Consider the following 18,182-nt stretch of genomic DNA (forward strand, 5'->3'; position numbering starts at 1 on the left):
GTTACAACTTTTTAAAAATACTCTGAATTTAAACCCATTTTTAATAAGAGGGACCATTAAATGGTTTGAAATTAAAGCAAACAACTTAAATGTTAAACACATATTTATTTAAATCTTATTACAAACAGCAAGGGATAAGAAAAATCACGGATTTAAAAGAATTAAATAATGAGTAATAAAAGTACATAATATTCACACACTGCACATCATAGTGACAAAGTCAACATAAACCAGAGAGACTCAATTATACATAGTAGTATGGATGGTCGAATAGCCAGAATTTAAGTAGCTGAACATTACAATGGGCGCAATGGAATTTGCCATACACTTTTATACATTTATCCAGTCGGTTTCCATAAGTCTTTAAAAGTTTGTTGAGCTAGGACAGTTTCTTTCATTATGTAAATCAACAATGTTGGCACTGCACAGTTCACTAAAGATACTTTTTTGTTTGTCTCCTAGGACGTACACTACATCTCCTTCTTCAGGGTTGACGATGTCACATAACACTGACGAGATTTGGTCAAAGCTCACTTCACCTTCGTTCCACGAGAGTCCATGCACTTCATAAGTCAGTTTACGATTCTCGCTTTGCGACTGTCTGTCTAGTTCGGACCAGTCACATGGTGGTTTGAATATGTATTCGTAGGTCCTCAATACATCACCGTCCTCGATGAACATTGCTGCAAGTTGCTTAACCACATACCCCTTTTGTGATGTGAGGCACTAAATGTTGCAGAGAAATAATGACATTTTTGCCAGTAACCACGATAACTGATGTGTGAAGCTGTGCGTAGTTGATATGGAGAGCTGCCGAGTGCTAGCTCTGCAAGGCTGATGCTAGTTCCACAGGTATGACTGCAAGGCTGTAGTGCTGGTGTTGTCTCTAGGATGCTGAATGTCAGACTGGTTGTAACAACCCTTGGTGTCGTAGTACACACAAATTTATTATTCGTCGTCATTATCACTATCCCCCAAGCCACTGTCTGTTCCTTCATCCACATCTTCGTTCGCCTCTTGCGCTTCCTTTGCGGCCTCGATGCAGGTCATAACAGCCTGATATAAATAGGTAATAAATTCCTCTTCCTCAGGGAACTCAGCGAGAATGTTGAGGGCGGAGGATGTAAGGTGGTAATGTATATCATTAAATTCCATACCTATGTAGCGACGTACTACCTCCATTACAAATTCCCGAACATCGTCCATCGTTACACTGTTTAAATTACAATCGCAAACACTCTCCGCGCAAACACTGGTGGAAGCCATGATGATAGGAGCGCGGTTAGAAGCAGACTACCACGTTAGCGGAGCGATGCTGTGAGGCCCTAGAACTCAACCTTCAATGCATTCCCGAAAGTTAACAACAGCCTCAACGAACCATTACACATTCCAAACCTCCCCCCACCCCTCTCTCGCGAAGCAGACAAAACAGACGTACGCCACAGGAGCTAGAACAACTGAATAGCCAAATATATATTTAGACTGTCCAACTTCATAAATGACAAGAGATAATTCCTGTGCGATAATCATACTTTAAATAATGCAATGTATGTATAAACAATAATCATTCCTAAGTACTTGAAAAAAAAATGTAAGTGAGGTGTTATTCACCTTTAGCGCTTCTCGATTTCTGTATCTGCTACCCACGAATTAAATTGAGACGGGAAACCCCACCTTTACAAAAGACCAGCCATTTCTTCGTTTGAGAACTTTTTCCACCAAATATGTGTCCGGATACATCGTAGGCTGGATCTCTTCAGCATAGAAGCCACCACGAATAGGCTTGTGGTCCAAGTCTTCGAGGTAGTAGGTCCTGGGTTCCGATTCACGAACGTGTGTCACACGGAAAAGTTCAGAACTCCAATTCGCCGTGAAACCTTTCTCAAAGACACCTTTCTGCTTGGAGATTCTCACAATGTCACCAACATTAGCTTTATGCTTGTGTGTATCTTTCTTCTTCGTGTTGAAGAATACAGTCCCAAGTAGACGATCATCCTTTACATCTTTAGGCTTCATTTTCGTGGTAGAATGCACTGTGGAATTATATTCACTTATAAGTTTCGACAAAAGATCCAACCATTTGTAATTACCATTAACTGTGAACTGACGCCACATCCTGGTGCGCAATGTTCTGTTAAACCTTTCTACTACAGAAGCTTTAACATTACTAAATGTGGAGTAGTGATTGATCGCATTCTTTTTCATCAAAGCCTTGAAGGCTGCATTGTAAAATTCCTTGCCAATATCTGTCTGTAGGTGTGACGGTATGCACCCATCACGTAGAATGTCTGCCATAGCCTTGGTTACATCAGCTGCATTCTTCGATTGTACAGGTCTAGCCCAGGCAAACTTGCTATACACATCGATGACTATTAGCATGTACTTGAAGCCCTTGTTTATTCGTGAATATGGAATCATCTCAACAAGGTCTGCCTGAAATAAATCATTAAGACCATACACTATAACCTTACGACGTTTGTAGTTCCGTCTTGCAGGAGCATGAAGCTCTCGGGCAATCCCGGCTTTACTCATGATATGTAACCTGCTTCACGCAGTTCTTCCAGAATAGTCAGTATTTCGTTATTGTGACCAGTATGTCCGGCCGATTGCGAAGCCAGTAACAAGCGAAGTCGAGAAACTAATTCATTTGGATCATCCCAGTAAATATAATCCTTTTTGCGCTTCAAATCAAATGTTTTTTGCACTAGTCCACTACCTTTCTGCTGCGGTCCGATACCTCCAAACATGTGATATATAATGCCGAATTTTGGATGTTCCAATGTCTTATACTGTCCAGTAAAAGCATTATTATTTTTAAAATATCCATTCGTGATTTCAAGTAAATGTCTATACTGTTTTAAGGCCATGTCGGAGTATACAGATGGATCTCGTGTGTATAGTAGTTCGTATAAGCCAGGTGCAGCCCGAACAACTTCATCATTCACACGCACCTCACTTTTGGGGAGAAAGAATATTTCTGAATTTCCTATAAACCATCTGTTTTTGCGACGATATATTCCATATATGACATCATTTACTCTAGGGTTAAAATTACTTAGATATGTTTGTGCTTCGTCGGTATTGGATTCATCTGATGTAGTAGGTTTTGAATTCTGATGTTTCCTATACCATAGATTCAGTGGTAAATCGTCATCGCTGCTACTAGATGTAGCCTTAGGTTGAGGGTTTTTAAAAGTAGATTGTAAGGGTTCTTGTTTCACAATGGGCGCAGGTGCTACCTTTTCAAGTCGGGAAGTAATTGGTTGAAAAATAGCTTCATTGATTTCATTACGCTCTAAGCGAGCCCGTTTTGCTAATAAATATTTAGCACGTACATTCTTAATGACGTGGTCTAGCTTATCTGCCTCGAGCGACATAACTGAAGACAAACAAGATAACTGAAGTCTTATATAGCTCTAAACCTGAACCAATAAATGTTAGATCGATCGCACTTGTGTACCCAGATTTACATCCTACGATGTCTAAGGCCTAGTACGGGGAACTATTGGTTTAGGAGTCGCAGGTTTCGGTAGAGCTATTGGTTTAGGAGCGGCAGGCTTCGAACCTGTATTGATGAGAGAAAGTAATTTATGGATATCATTCTTCAGACTATCGATAGTGCGAACCATTTGTGTAAACCTCTGAGTGTTGCCTGTGCTACTTACACTTATTGACTGCAAAGAATCTGTTAAGTTTGATGTTAGAATATCTTTAACCCCAGTCAAAATCGATTCACGCAACTTTCCTTCAAATGAAAAGAGCTTATTTTCCAACAACGAAGTAAACATGTCACTTAATTTTATTAGCATTTCAGAAAGATTTTTATTCAGTTGATCCACCGAGTGCTGCTTATTCGTTTCCATAGTATGCAAGTAGTTGGTAAGCTCTAATTGTACACTGCTCATGTCAGTGAGTGAGCTATTGAGTCCAGTAAAGCGTTGCTTCAACTCATCCGAAATGGTTCTTAAGGCATGAGTAATCAATCCGGAAATACCGTCAACATAGTTTTTATTAACAGCATCATCAGGATCTCTAGGTGTGGCCACGCGTTTCAAACGTTTACCACCCGCACTACAGATCTATCATATGTAGGAATCAAACACGACTCATACTGATGTTTAAGACGCCCACCACCAAACTTGGAGACGCTATAGTTCATTCTTCAATGATGCACAACTATTAAGTGGTCGAAACCGCGGCGATACCTGCCTTTTTGTAAAGGAAAATTCTTTACAATGACGAGAAATCCGTGCTTAATGCTCCAGCATAAGGAGCACATATCTTTAAATTTCTGAAATGGCATGTCTGTGTTTACATGATCATCATAAGCGTGACGTAAATTAAGTTCGTCCATGCGGAAAAGTACTATAAAATTCGCGTTATCGCGGAGCAAATGTTTGGGTATACGGCTATATGTCTGACACAGGTATATGCAGTCTACCTTGGCATGTCTGCCCATGGAAAAGTACGCTTTAATTATGCCTTGCTTCTCGCACGCAACATCGTCGAAAATAATCACCGAATTGGCCCTTGCATTATCAGGAGACACGACATCTGTATTATCGCTAAATGGAAAATACTCCAGTCCATCCACCGATTGTAGAATCGTAGCCAGTCGCTGGTACTTTGGTTGTTGTAGTGATTTCGAGTATAGGTACACGTTTTCGAACCGAAGACCGTTTGGTTCCTCTAGTAAACTCAGTAGTACACACGTTTTTCCACAGTTGGATGGGCCTGTGATTATGCATTGAACAGTTGAGGGTAATAAAGACCCATGTCGCGAGTCACAAGCATCGACTTCATCATCATTAGTGATGCGCACTGGTAACGACTCGCTCTGTGCTACGAGCTCCATGACACTAAGTGGAAACCTATAAAACAGACATACTTATAAGGAATACTATCAGTTCGTTGTTATGGCTCGAGCAAGAAGGAAGGTACAGAAAGGCGGAGGGTTAATAAATTCTGTTATTAATAAGCTACCAATTGAACTACACCTGCCAAGATATCAATACTGTGGACCAGGGACGAAATTATCGAAACGACTAGCACGTGGTGACCCAGGCATAAATTCTCTCGACAAAGCTTGCAAGCAGCATGATATTAGCTATTCACAAAGCAATAATCCAAGTGATAGGCACCTAGCCGATGGTATATTAGCAGACACAGCTGCGCAAATTGCAAAGAATTCAGGGACAAAATTTGGGGAGAAAGTTGCGGCCTGGGGTGTAAATAAAATCATGCGTGTTAAACGTAAACTCGGATCGGGTATAAGGCACAAACCCATGAAGAAAAAACAGAATAGGAAAGCCCACACAAAGAAGGGTGGACTGTTGCCCTTTATTTTCCCAGCGCTGGCTGCGCTAGGTAGTTTGATTGGTGGAGCTGCAGGTATAGCCAAGTCTGTTAACACCGCTAAGAACCAGGTGAAATTGCTAAGTCAAAATGCTCAGCATAATGCTACAATGCAGGCACTAGCACGCAATTCAAAAAACGGGTCCGGACTCTTCTTGCGGCCTTACCCAGTTATGGGACGAGGGGGAAGGCAGGAACCCAGAAGCAAGAAGAAGGGATACAAGAAACAATAATAAATAACTTACCGAAACGTCCTCTTACCAATGTAGACTAGTAGATGTATTTGGTATGTATGAGGACAGGGGCTGGGGGCTGGGGATTAGGGATTATGTCACTTCCTTCGACCATGCACACACGAAAAAATGCCCCGTTACAGTAGTTGGAAATAGGGGGTTCAAGCACAGGCGGAGGAGCCAGGAGCCGGCCGCCATCTTGGATGACGTCATCGGCGGCCATCTTGGATGACGTCATCATGACCTTTGACCTTGACCTTTGACCTTGACCTTTGACCTTGCTAATCCATGCTAATCTATGCTAATCCATGCCAATCCATGCTAATCCATGTCAATCCATGCCAATCCGTATGCCAATCTATGCCAATTCGTATGCCAATCTATGCCAATACGTATGCCAATCTATGCCAATCCATATGTTAATCCATGCTAATCCATATGTTAATCCATGCTAATCCATGCTAATCCATCCGCCATTTTTGTATTTCTAGAAATTTCCACCAACTTCGAATCGTGACGTCACCGTTGCACTTTTCGTCACGGCCGCCATCTTGGATTCGATTTTTTTTTTTTCGAACTTCAACTTTTCGAAATTCGATGTAATCATCAGCCGCCATCTTGTTTCGTCTGCTGGTGGCCGCCATCTTGTTTTCGTCTGCTGGAGGCAGCAATCTTGTGACGTCATATAGTTTTGTTGGTCGCCACCAGATAGCACCAGGGATTATTTTATTTTTTTCTTTAACTAAAATATTTTCAGTGCCGAGGCTGGGATTCGATCCATGGGACGTGAAAACGTCCAGGATGTCGTGGTTACGAGGCGGACACCTTGACCACTAGACCACGAGACCAATTGGGATATGGTGGAATAAATAATCTATATATGCTACGTACTGACGGCAAGTTTATGATAAATGGGGGGGGAGGGTGTTTTTGCCTTCCTTAATGCATACCTAAAGCATCACATTTGAAATAAAAATTATTATACAGCCGCCATCTTTAATTCCAGCACAGACTACCAGATGGCGCTAAATTCAAAAAATTAGTTGCCAGAGGTGCCACCATCTTGGTTCTCAAGTTGGCTGGTAGATGTCGCTAGTATCGCGCGCCAAATTCAAAAATTAGTTGTCAGAGGCGCCGCCATCTTGGTTCTCAAGTTGGCTGGTAGATGGCGCCACCGTCGCCATATTTTAGTTCATACAATCGATACCAGATGACGCCACCATCGCCATCTTTAGTTCCTAGTGTTGCTACCAGAGTGTGCCACCGTCGCCATCTTTAATTCTTAAAGTTACCGCCGGAGCGCGCCACCGTCGCCATCTTTAATTCTTAAAGTTACTGCCGGATGGCGCCAAGTGTTATGTAGTCAGTCGAGACAGGCCGGGAACGAGTCGAGACAAGTCTAGACAGTCGAGACAAGTCGGAGGACAAGACGAGACAAGTCGGTAGCCTGTATTCACCAAGTTCTCCGTTGCCGTCACAGCCACCCGGGTATCTGACGAGTCCTAATTAATATACTCGTACACATCCTACCTCTATGACTTCTACAAACAGACTGACCATACCTACTCCAAAAGGACATGTATATATATACGACACCCATATACAAAAATAAATTAACCATCGCTGAAACAAATTTCCCAACATTAATTACAATAAAAAAAGTCCGGTAAGATACTGTATTTTGTCTATAATTTAATAAATGATGATAGAGTATTAATAAAATATTGGTGTTGTGTAGAGTCTCTCTCTTCTTCTCGTAGTGGCGGAAGACATCTCGAAGGTAGTGTTAGAATTTATGTATTAAAAGCAATCACTCTAGCTGAGGAGGTTAATAACTTATAGTTACAACTTTTTAAAAATACTCTGAATTTAAAACAATTTTTATTAAGAGGGACCATTAAATGGTTTTTTGAAATTAAAGCAAACAACGTAAATGTTAAACACATATTTATTTAAATCTTATTACAAACAACAAGGGATAAGAAAAATCACTGATTTAAAAGAATTAAATAATGAGTAATAAAAGTACATAATATTCACACACTGCACATCATAGTGACAAAGTCAACATAACCTATTTACATAAACCAGAAATCCAATACCTAAATATTAAGAATAACTACAAGTTACATAGGATATAATATACTCTGAAATACATATTAAAGAGAAAATTCATATAAATAATATTATACTTTGCTCAATAGTTCCAGAAGTAATGAACGTACAGCTACACGAGCAATCTCAACAGTTCTTTCATCACTAGTGTTTTCTGTGGAACATACTTGAGTGGTGTCTTCACTGATCGGACCTAGATGACTGAGATCTCGGGTTCGACTCTTGCGAGATGTAGGAAGGCGAAGCTGACGCCTGCGTTTATGCTGGACTGCTACTGATGTAGTAGGTGCTGGCGATGTGGGACTCATCTGGGTACAGCTAGATGATGTCTGGACTGACGAAGTCTGACCACATGCAGATGCTGGCGGTGACTGAATAGTTGAGGCACTGAATGTTGCAGAGAAATAATGTCATTTTTGCCAGAACTCACGATAACTGATGTGTGAAGCTGTGCTAGCTCTGCAAGGCTGATGCTAGTTCTACAGGTATGACTGCAAGGCTGCAGTGCTGATGTTGTCTCTAGGATGCTGAATGTCAGACTGGTTGTAACAACCTTTGGTGTCGTAGTACACACAAATTTATAATTCGTCTTCATCACTATCCCCCAAGCCACTATCCGTTCCTTCATCCACATCTTCGTTCGCCTCTTGCGCTTCCTTTGCGGCCTCGATGCAGGTCATAACAGCCTGATATAAATAGGTAATAAATTCCTCTTCCTCAGGGAACTCAGCGAGAATGTTGAGGGTGGAGGATGTAAGGTGGTAATGTATATCATTAAAGTCCATACCTATGTAGCGACGTACTACCTCCATTACAAATTCCCGAACATCGTCCATCGTAACACTGTTTAAATTACAATCGCAAACACTCTCCGCGTAAACACTGGTGGAAGCCATGATGATAGGAGCGTGGTTAGAAGCAGACTACCACGTTAGCATGGAGATGTCGTCAGAGCCCCCCACACCACTGGGTGACAGTTACGGTGACTCCAGAACTCGCTCGAAATATCCTGCACAACACATTCCAAAAACATGATGTAGCCTATGGTTGACGGCACAAACACCCTGAGTGGCTCTGTGTGTTTCCTCCTGCCCGAACACGCGCTGCTGTGAAAGCCTCTTCCCAAGCACAGACGTCACTCCCGCAGCAGACAAAACAGGCGTATGCTACAGGAGCTAGAACAATTGAATAACCAAATATATTTAGACTACCCAACTACATAAATGACATGAGATAATTCCTGTGCGATAATCGTACTTTAAATGTTGTAATGTATGTATAAACATTAATCATTCCGAAGTACTTGAAAAAAAAAAAAATGTGAGTGAGGTGTTATTCACCTTAAGCGCTTCTCGATTTCTGTATCTGCTACCCACGAATTAAATTGAGACGGGAAACCCCACCATTTCACAAAAGACCGGCCATTTCTTCGTTTGAGAACTTTCTCCACCAAATATGTGTCCGGATACATCGTAGGCTGGATCTCTTCAGCATAGAAGCCACCACGAATAGGCCTTGTGGTCCAAGTCTTCGAGGTAGTAGGTCCTGGGTTCCGATTCACGAACGTGTGTCACACGGAAAAGTTCAGAACTCCAATTCGCCGTGAAACCTTTCTCAAAGACACCTTTCTGCTTGGAGATTCTCACAATGTCACCAACATTAGCTTTATGCTTGCGTGTATCTTTCTTCTTCGTGTTGGTGAATACAGTCCCAAGTAGACGATCATCCTTTACATCTTTAGGCTTCATTTTCGTGGTAGAATGCACTGTGAAATTATATTCACTTATAAGTTTCGACAAAAGATCCAACCAAAAACACCTCAAAGTCTTTTACAAACATAATATTTATTACTCAATTTCTATCCTACTACAGAATCACTTACGAAAGCCAGCAATCTTATAAACATTTAGCCCTGCATAGACGTGCAACGACTACTTCTTAGCTCCAAATGGCTCCAAATGCTCCAAACAGCCTTCAAATGCTCCAACAGCTCCAAAAAAAGGCTCCAAATGCTTGACAGCTCCAAATGGCTCCAAATGCTCCAAACGGCTCCAAATGCTCCAAATGCCTCCAAATGGCTCCAAATGCTCCAAATGGCTCCAATTGTTCCAAGAGCTCCATCTTCAATTGGTTCCAACTGATTCCAATTACTTTTCTTATCGAACTTGGCATGATTACTAACATGTCTTTATTAGTATACATTTTGACTGGCAGTGGTAACGTATTTTGCACCTTTAAGTTATAAGTTTTATTTAGAAATCAGATTTCGATAAATGGTAGATACCATTTGGAAAGAAAATATATTAATTTATCTTCAAGTTTATACACATACATTTAATTTAAGCCATTATTGTATGTAGCCAGCTTCCCTCAGTTCTTTGAGTATGAAGGATATTTCTTTAATGTTCGAATAGTTTCCTGCACAAAGCGATCCATGTAGTAGTCGTAGCCTGTCAACCAATATGTTAGGATCTTCCCATGAGGTATAATCAAACTCTTCTGCTGCGTTCATCATCCTTGCATGTTTATAATAAATATTATCTCTGGTGTCTATCGTTTTAACACCAACCTCAAGGTCACTTTCGTCATCGTGCCAGTGATTATCACAAGCTTGATCAGGATAATTTATTTTATTACGACGTTTCCATCGTTTTGGTCTCAAACCACCATCACAGTCTTCACTCTTGCATGCTTTTGGTGCTTCAGCACAATACTCAATCATGTCAGCCTTAGATGTGTCAGCACAGTCTTCGTTCACGCCAGCTTCTGATGTGTCACCACAGTCTTCAATCATGTCAGCACCACAAACTTGATCAGGATAATTTATTTTATTACGTCGTTTCCATCGTTTTGGTCTCAGACTGCCATCACAGTCTTCGATCTTACCTGCTTTAGGTGCTTCAGTACAGTACTCAATCATGTCAGCCTCAGATGTGTCACCACATTCTTCAATCATGCACGCTTCAGATGATTCATCAAAGTCTTCGACCTTGTAAGCTTCAGATGGTTCTCCATCTTTCTCATTTTCATGGAGACGACTAGATATTGGAGTAAATATATTTTCATTTCTAATGTGGTTACAACTACCTTCGTTTGTTTTAAATTTTAAATTATTATCTTGATCTAGATCAGTAATTTTAGCATTAGCTTTTTCGCCTTCGTTCCTCTTCCGCGATGTTGTAGCCCAGTCTTCGTTATCTTTATTCATCTTAATTGTACAGGTCTTGTAATGTCTATCCAAGTAATATCTTCTACCAAAGGATTTCTGACACTGACTGCAATGAAACGGTTTTTGACAAGGACCCAAATTACACTCGCTTCTCTCATGTCGTTTAGCATTCTTTCTCAAGGTAAACACCTTGCTACAGTATCTACAGTGATGACGTTTCGATACAGCGTCAGATCCTAAATCGGAATTCATATTAGTTACCGAGACTAATGCCAGATGCAAACTAAGAGTTTTAAATTAGATATATTACTTAAATAGAATTTTTTTAATTATTTCATCAGCGAGAATTAATTTATCTCATTCAAAGGTACTTGTTGCAAGTAGTTCTGCTTTTCAACAACAGATGTCGACACGTATTGCTTGCAGGTAAATATTATTTCTTTCTTTCATGCGGGATGCAGGATTCTCACTAACGATCGCAATAGAGGGATGGCATCGCTATACTCCAAGGAGAAGGTAGTTTGTTCTTCCAGTTAGTGTTTCTCAGGCTATATATTATTATTTGACTGAATAATGATTTTTTTTAAATTCCACCTAATAAAAATAAAATAAAAGCACTCAGAGAAAACCATCAGGGATGATGTCGTTTATTAACATCATAAATTACCATTTTTTTTTTAAAAAGTCCAAATTTAATCCTACTTAAGCAAAGAGTTCACAAGCCCGCTTGTGAACTCTTTGCTTAAGCAACATGAGAGTTCTAGCACAAGCCCGCTTGTGAACTCTTTGCTTAAGCAACATGAGAGTTCTAGCACAAGCGGGCTTGTGAACTCTTTGCTTAAGCAACATGAGAGTTCTAGCACAAGCGGGCTTGTGAACTCTTTGCTTAAGCAACACGAGAGTTCTAGCACAAGCGGGCTTGAGAACTCTTTGCTTAAGCAACATGAGAATTCTAGCACAAGCGGGCTTGTGAACTCTTTGCTTAAGTAGGATTAAATTTGGACTTTTTAAAAAAAAAATTGGTAATTTATGATGTTAATAAACGACATCATCCCTGATGGTTTTCTCTGAGTGCTTCTATTTTATTTTTATTAGGTGGAATTTAAAAAAAAATCATTATTCAGTCAAATAATAATATATAGCCTGAGAAACACTAACTGGAAGAACAAACTACCTTCTCCTTGGAGTATAGCGATGCCATCCCTCTATTGCGATCGTTAGTGAGAATCCTGCATCCCGCATGAAAGAAAGAAATAATATTTACCTGCAAGCAATACGTGTCGACATCTGTTGTTGAAAAGCAGAACTACTTGCAACAAGTACCTTTGAATGAGATAAATTAATTCTCGCTGATGAAATAATTAAAAAAATTCTATTTAAGTAATATATCTAATTTAAAACTCTTAGTTTGCATCTGGCATTAGTCTCGGTAACTAATATGAATTCCGATTTAGGATCTGACGCTGTATCGAAACGTCATCACTGTAGATACTGTAGCAAGGTGTTTACCTTGAGAAAGAATGCTAAACGACATGAGAGAAGCGAATGTAATTTGGGTCCTTGTCAAAAACCGTTTCATTGCAGTCAGTGTCAGAAATCCTTTGGTAGAAGATATTACTTGGATAGACATTACAAGACCTGTACAATTAAGATGAATAAAGATAACGAAGACTGGGCTACAACATCGCGGAAGAGGAACGAAGGCGAAAAAGCTAATGCTAAAATTACTGATCTAGATCAAGATAATAATTTAAAATTTAAAACAAACGAAGGTAGTTGTAACCACATTAGAAATGAAAATATATTTACTCCAATATCTAGTCGTCTCCATGAAAATGAGAAAGATGGAGAACCATCTGAAGCTTACAAGGTCGAAGACTTTGATGAATCATCTGAAGCGTGCATGATTGAAGAATGTGGTGACACATCTGAGGCTGACATGATTGAGTACTGTACTGAAGCACCTAAAGCAGGTAAGATCGAAGACTGTGATGGCAGTCTGAGACCAAAACGATGGAAACGACGTAATAAAATAAATTATCCTGATCAAGTTTGTGGTGCTGACATGATTGAAGACTGTGGTGACACATCAGAAGCTGGCGTGAACGAAGACTGTGCTGACACATCTAAGGCTGACATGATTGAGTATTGTGCTGAAGCACCAAAAGCATGCAAGAGTGAAGACTGTGATGGTGGTTTGAGACCAAAACGATGGAAACGTCGTAATAAAATAAATTATCCTGATCAAGCTTGTGATAATCACTGGCACGATGACGAAAGTGACCTTGAGGTTGGTGTTAAAACGATAGACACCAGAGATAATATTTATTATAAACATGCAAGGATGATGAACGCAGCAGAAGAGTTTGATTATACCTCATGGGAAGATCCTAACATATTGGTTGACAGGCTACGACTACTACATGGATCGCTTTGTGCAGGAAACTATTCGAACATTAAAGAAATATCCTTCATACTCAAAGAACTGAGGGAAGCTGGCTACATACAATAATGGCTTAAATTAAATGTATGTGTATAAACTTGAAGATAAATTAATATATTTTCTTTCCAAATGGTATCTACCATTTATCGAAATCTGATTTCTAAATAAAACTTATAACTTAAAGGTGCAAAATACGTTACCACTGCCAGTCAAAATGTATACTAATAAAGACATGTTAGTAATCATGCCAAGTTCGATAAGAAAAGTAATTGGAATCAGTTGGAACCAATTGAAGATGGAGCTCTTGGAACAATTGGAGCCATTTGGAGCATTTGGAGCCATTTGGAGGCATTTGGAGCATTTGGAGCCGTTTGGAGCATTTGGAGCCATTTGGAGCTGTCAAGCATTTGGAGCCTTTTTTTGGAGCTGTTGGAGCATTTGAAGGCTGTTTGGAGCATTTGGAGCCATTTGGAGCTAAGAAGTAGTCGTTGCACGTCTATGCAGGGCTAAATGTTTATAAGATTGCTGGCTTTCGTAAGTGATTCTGTAGTAGGATAGAAATTGAGTAATAAATATTATGTTTGTAAAAGACTTTGAGGTGTTTTTGGTTGGATCTTTTGTCGAAACTTATAAGTGAATATAATTTCACAGTGCATTCTACCACGAAAATGAAGCCTAAAGATGTAAAGGATGATCGTCTACTTGGGACTGTATTCACCAACACGAAGAAGAAAGATACACGCAAGCATAAAGCTAATGTTGGTGACATTGTGAGAATCTCCAAGCAGAAAGGTGTCTTTGAGAAAGGTTTCACGGCGAATTGGAGTTCTGAACTTTTCCGTGTGACACACGTTCGTGAATCGGAACCCAGGACCTACTACCTCGAAGACTTGGACCACAAGGCCTATTCGTGGTGGCTTCTATGCTGAAGAGATCCAGCCTACGATGTATCCGGACACATATTTGGTGGAGAAAGTTCTCAAACGAAGAAATGGCCGGTCTTTTGTGAAATGGTGGGGTTTCCCGTCTCAATTTAATTCGTGGGTAGCAGATACAGAAATCGAGAAGCGCTTAAGGTGAATAACACCTCACTCACATTTTTTTTTTTCAAGTACTTCGGAATGATTAATGTTTATACATACATTACAACATTTAAAGTACGATTATCGCACAGGAATTATCTCATGTCATTTATGTAGTTGGGTAGTCTAAATATATTTGGTTATTCAATTGTTCTAGCTCCTGTAGCATACGCCTGTTTTGTCTGCTGCGGGAGTGACGTCTGTGCTTGGGAAGAGGCTTTCACAGCAGCGCGTGTTCGGGCAGGAGGAAACACACAGAGCCACTCAGGGTGTTTGTGCCGTCAACCATAGGCTACATCATGTTTTTGGAATGTGTTGTGCAGGATATTTCGAGCGAGTTCTGGAGTCACCGTAACTGTCACCCAGTGGTGTGGGGGGCTCTGACGACATCTCCATGCTAACGTGGTAGTCTGCTTCTAACCACGCTCCTATCATCATGGCTTCCACCAGTGTTTACGCGGAGAGTGTTTGCGATTGTAATTTAAACAGTGTTACGATGGACGATGTTCGGGAATTTGTAATGGAGGTAGTACGTCGCTACATAGGTATGGACTTTAATGATATACATTACCACCTTACATCCTCCACCCTCAACATTCTCGCTGAGTTCCCTGAGGAAGAGGAATTTATTACCTATTTATATCAGGCTGTTATGACCTGCATCGAGGCCGCAAAGGAAGCGCAAGAGGCGAACGAAGATGTGGATGAAGGAACGGATAGTGGCTTGGGGGATAGTGATGAAGACGAATTATAAATTTGTGTGTACTACGACACCAAAGGTTGTTACAACCAGTCTGACATTCAGCATCCTAGAGACAACATCAGCACTGCAGCCTTGCAGTCATACCTGTAGAACTAGCATCAGCCTTGCAGAGCTAGCACAGCTTCACACATCAGTTATCGTGAGTTCTGGCAAAAATGACATTATTTCTCTGCAACATTCAGTGCCTCAACTATTCAGTCACCGCCAGCATCTGCATGTGGTCAGACTTCGTCAGTCCAGACATCATCTAGCTGTACCCAGATGAGTCCCACATCGCCAGCACCTACTACATCAGTAGCAGTCCAGCATAAACGCAGGCGTCAGCTTCGCCTTCCTACATCTCGCAAGAGTCGAACCCGAGATCTCAGTCATCTAGGTCCGATCAGTGAAGACACCACTCAAGTATGTTCCACAGAAAACACTAGTGATGAAAGAACTGTTGAGATTGCTCGTGTAGCTGTACGTTCATTACTTCTGGAACTATTGAGCAAAGTATAATATTATTTATATGAATTTTCTCTTTAATATGTATTTCAGAGTATATTATATCCTATGTAACTTGTAGTTATTCTTAATATTTAGGTATTGGATTTCTGGTTTATGTAAATAGGTTATGTTGACTTTGTCACTATGATGTGCAGTGTGTGAATATTATGTACTTTTATTACTCATTATTTAATTCTTTTAAATCAGTGATTTTTCTTATCCCTTGTTGTTTGTAATAAGATTTAAATAAATATGTGTTTAACATTTACGTTGTTTGCTTTAATTTCAAAAAACCATTTAATGGTCCCTCTTAATAAAAATTGTTTTAAATTCAGAGTATTTTTAAAAAGTTGTAACTATAAGTTATTAACCTCCTCAGCTAGAGTGATTGCTTTTAATACATAAATTCTAACACTACCTTCGAAATGTCTTCCGCCACTACGAGAAGAAGAGAGAGACTCTACACAACACCAATATTTTATTAATACTCTATCATCATTTATTAAATTATAGACAAAATACAGTATCTTACCGGACTTTTTTTATTGTAATTAATGTTGGGAAATTTGTTTCAGCGATGGTTAATTTATTTTTGTATATGGGTGTCGTATATATATACATGTCCTTTTGGAGTAGGTATGGTCAGTCTGTTTGTAGAAGTCATAGAGGTAGGATGTGTACGAGTATATTAATTAGGACTCGTCAGATACCCGGGTGGCTGTGACGGCAACGGAGAACTTGGTGAATACAGGCTACCGACTTGTCTCGTCTTGTCCTCCGACTTGTCTCGACTGTCTAGACTTGTCTCGACTCGTTCCCGGCCTGTCTCGACTGACTACATAACACTTGGCGCCATCCGGCAGTAACTTTAAGAATTAAAGATGGCGACGGTGGCGCGCTCCGGCGGTAACTTTAAGAATTAAAGATGGCGACGGTGGCACACTCTGGTAGCAACACTAGGAACTAAAGATGGCGATGGTGGCGTCATCTGGTATCGATTGTATGAACTAAAATATGGCGACGGTGGCGCCATCTACCAGCCAACTTGAGAACCAAGATGGCGGCGCCTCTGACAACTAATTTTTGAATTTGGCGCGCGATACTAGCGACATCTACCAGCCAACTTGAGAACCAAGATGGTGGCACCTCTGGCAACTAATTTTTTGAATTTAGCGCCATCTGGTAGTCTGTGCTGGAATTAAAGATGGCGGCTGTATAATAATTTTTATTTCAAATGTGATGCTTTAGGTATGCATTAAGGAAGGCAAAAACACCCTCCCCCCCCATTTATCATAAACTTGCCGTCAGTACGTAGCATATATAGATTATTTATTCCACCATATCCCAATTGGTCTCGTGGTCTAGTGGTCAAGGTGTCCGCCTCGTAACCACGACATCCTGGACGTTTTCACGTCCCATGGATCGAATCCCAGCCTCGGCACTGAAAATATTTTAGTTAAAGAAAAAAATAAAATAATCCCTGGTGCTATCTGGTGGCGACCAACAAAACTATATGACGTCACAAGATTGCTGCCTCCAGCAGACGAAATAAGATGGCGGCCACCAGCAGACGAAACAAGATGGCGGCTGATGATTACATCGAATTTCGAAAAGTTGAAGTTCGAAAAAAAAAAAATCGAATCCAAGATGGCGGCCGTGACGAAAAGTGCAACGGTGACATCACGATTCGAAGTTGGTGGAAATTTCTAGAAATACAAAAATGGCGGATGGATTAGCATGGATTAGCATGGATTAACATATGGATTAGCATGGATTAACATATGGATTGGCATAGATTGGCATACGTATTGGCATAGATTGGCATACGAATTGGCATAGATTGGCATACGGATTGGCATGGATTGACATGGATTAGCATGGATTGGCATGGATTAGCATAGATTAGCATGGATTAGCAAGGTCAAAGGTCAAGGTCAAAGGTCAAGGTCAAAGGTCATTATGACGTCATCCAAGATGGCCGCCGATGACGTCATCCAAGATGGCGGCCGGCTCCTGGCTCCTCCGCCTGTGCTTGAACCCCCTATTTCCAACTACTGTAACGGGGCATTTTTTCGTGTGTGCATGGTCGAAGGAAGTGACATAATCCCTAATCCCCAGCCCCCAGCCCCTGTCCTCATACATACCAAATACATCTACTTAGACTTAAAGGTAGCAATAAAAAAATTTAAAATTCCATACTTTAGAAATGTGTTTATGAGGAACAACTTGCCAAGAAAACCATGGCATAGTGAATGTGCTATAATTAATTTAGATTCCTCGGAAGGGCCTGGAAGTCATTGGGTTTCCTTTAGCAAGAGGGGACTGAATGTTACATATTACGATAGTTTCGGAGATTTGCCTCCACCATTAGAACTGCTACGATATTTGACTCATCATGTGCATTATTCCATTGTTTATAATTTTTGCATTATCCGGTGCTGTACCATCTGCCTTGGTGAAAGTGCCACGTATGCGTAGAATGCTCTTGGAGATTAGAGTGTAGATATCAGCATTTTGTATTGAAATTCTTACCTCA

The sequence above is a fragment of the Bacillus rossius genome, assembly GCF_032445375.1.
Source record: "Bacillus rossius redtenbacheri isolate Brsri chromosome 4 unlocalized genomic scaffold, Brsri_v3 Brsri_v3_scf4_2, whole genome shotgun sequence".
Taxonomy (NCBI): Eukaryota; Metazoa; Arthropoda; class Insecta; order Phasmatodea; family Bacillidae; genus Bacillus; species Bacillus rossius.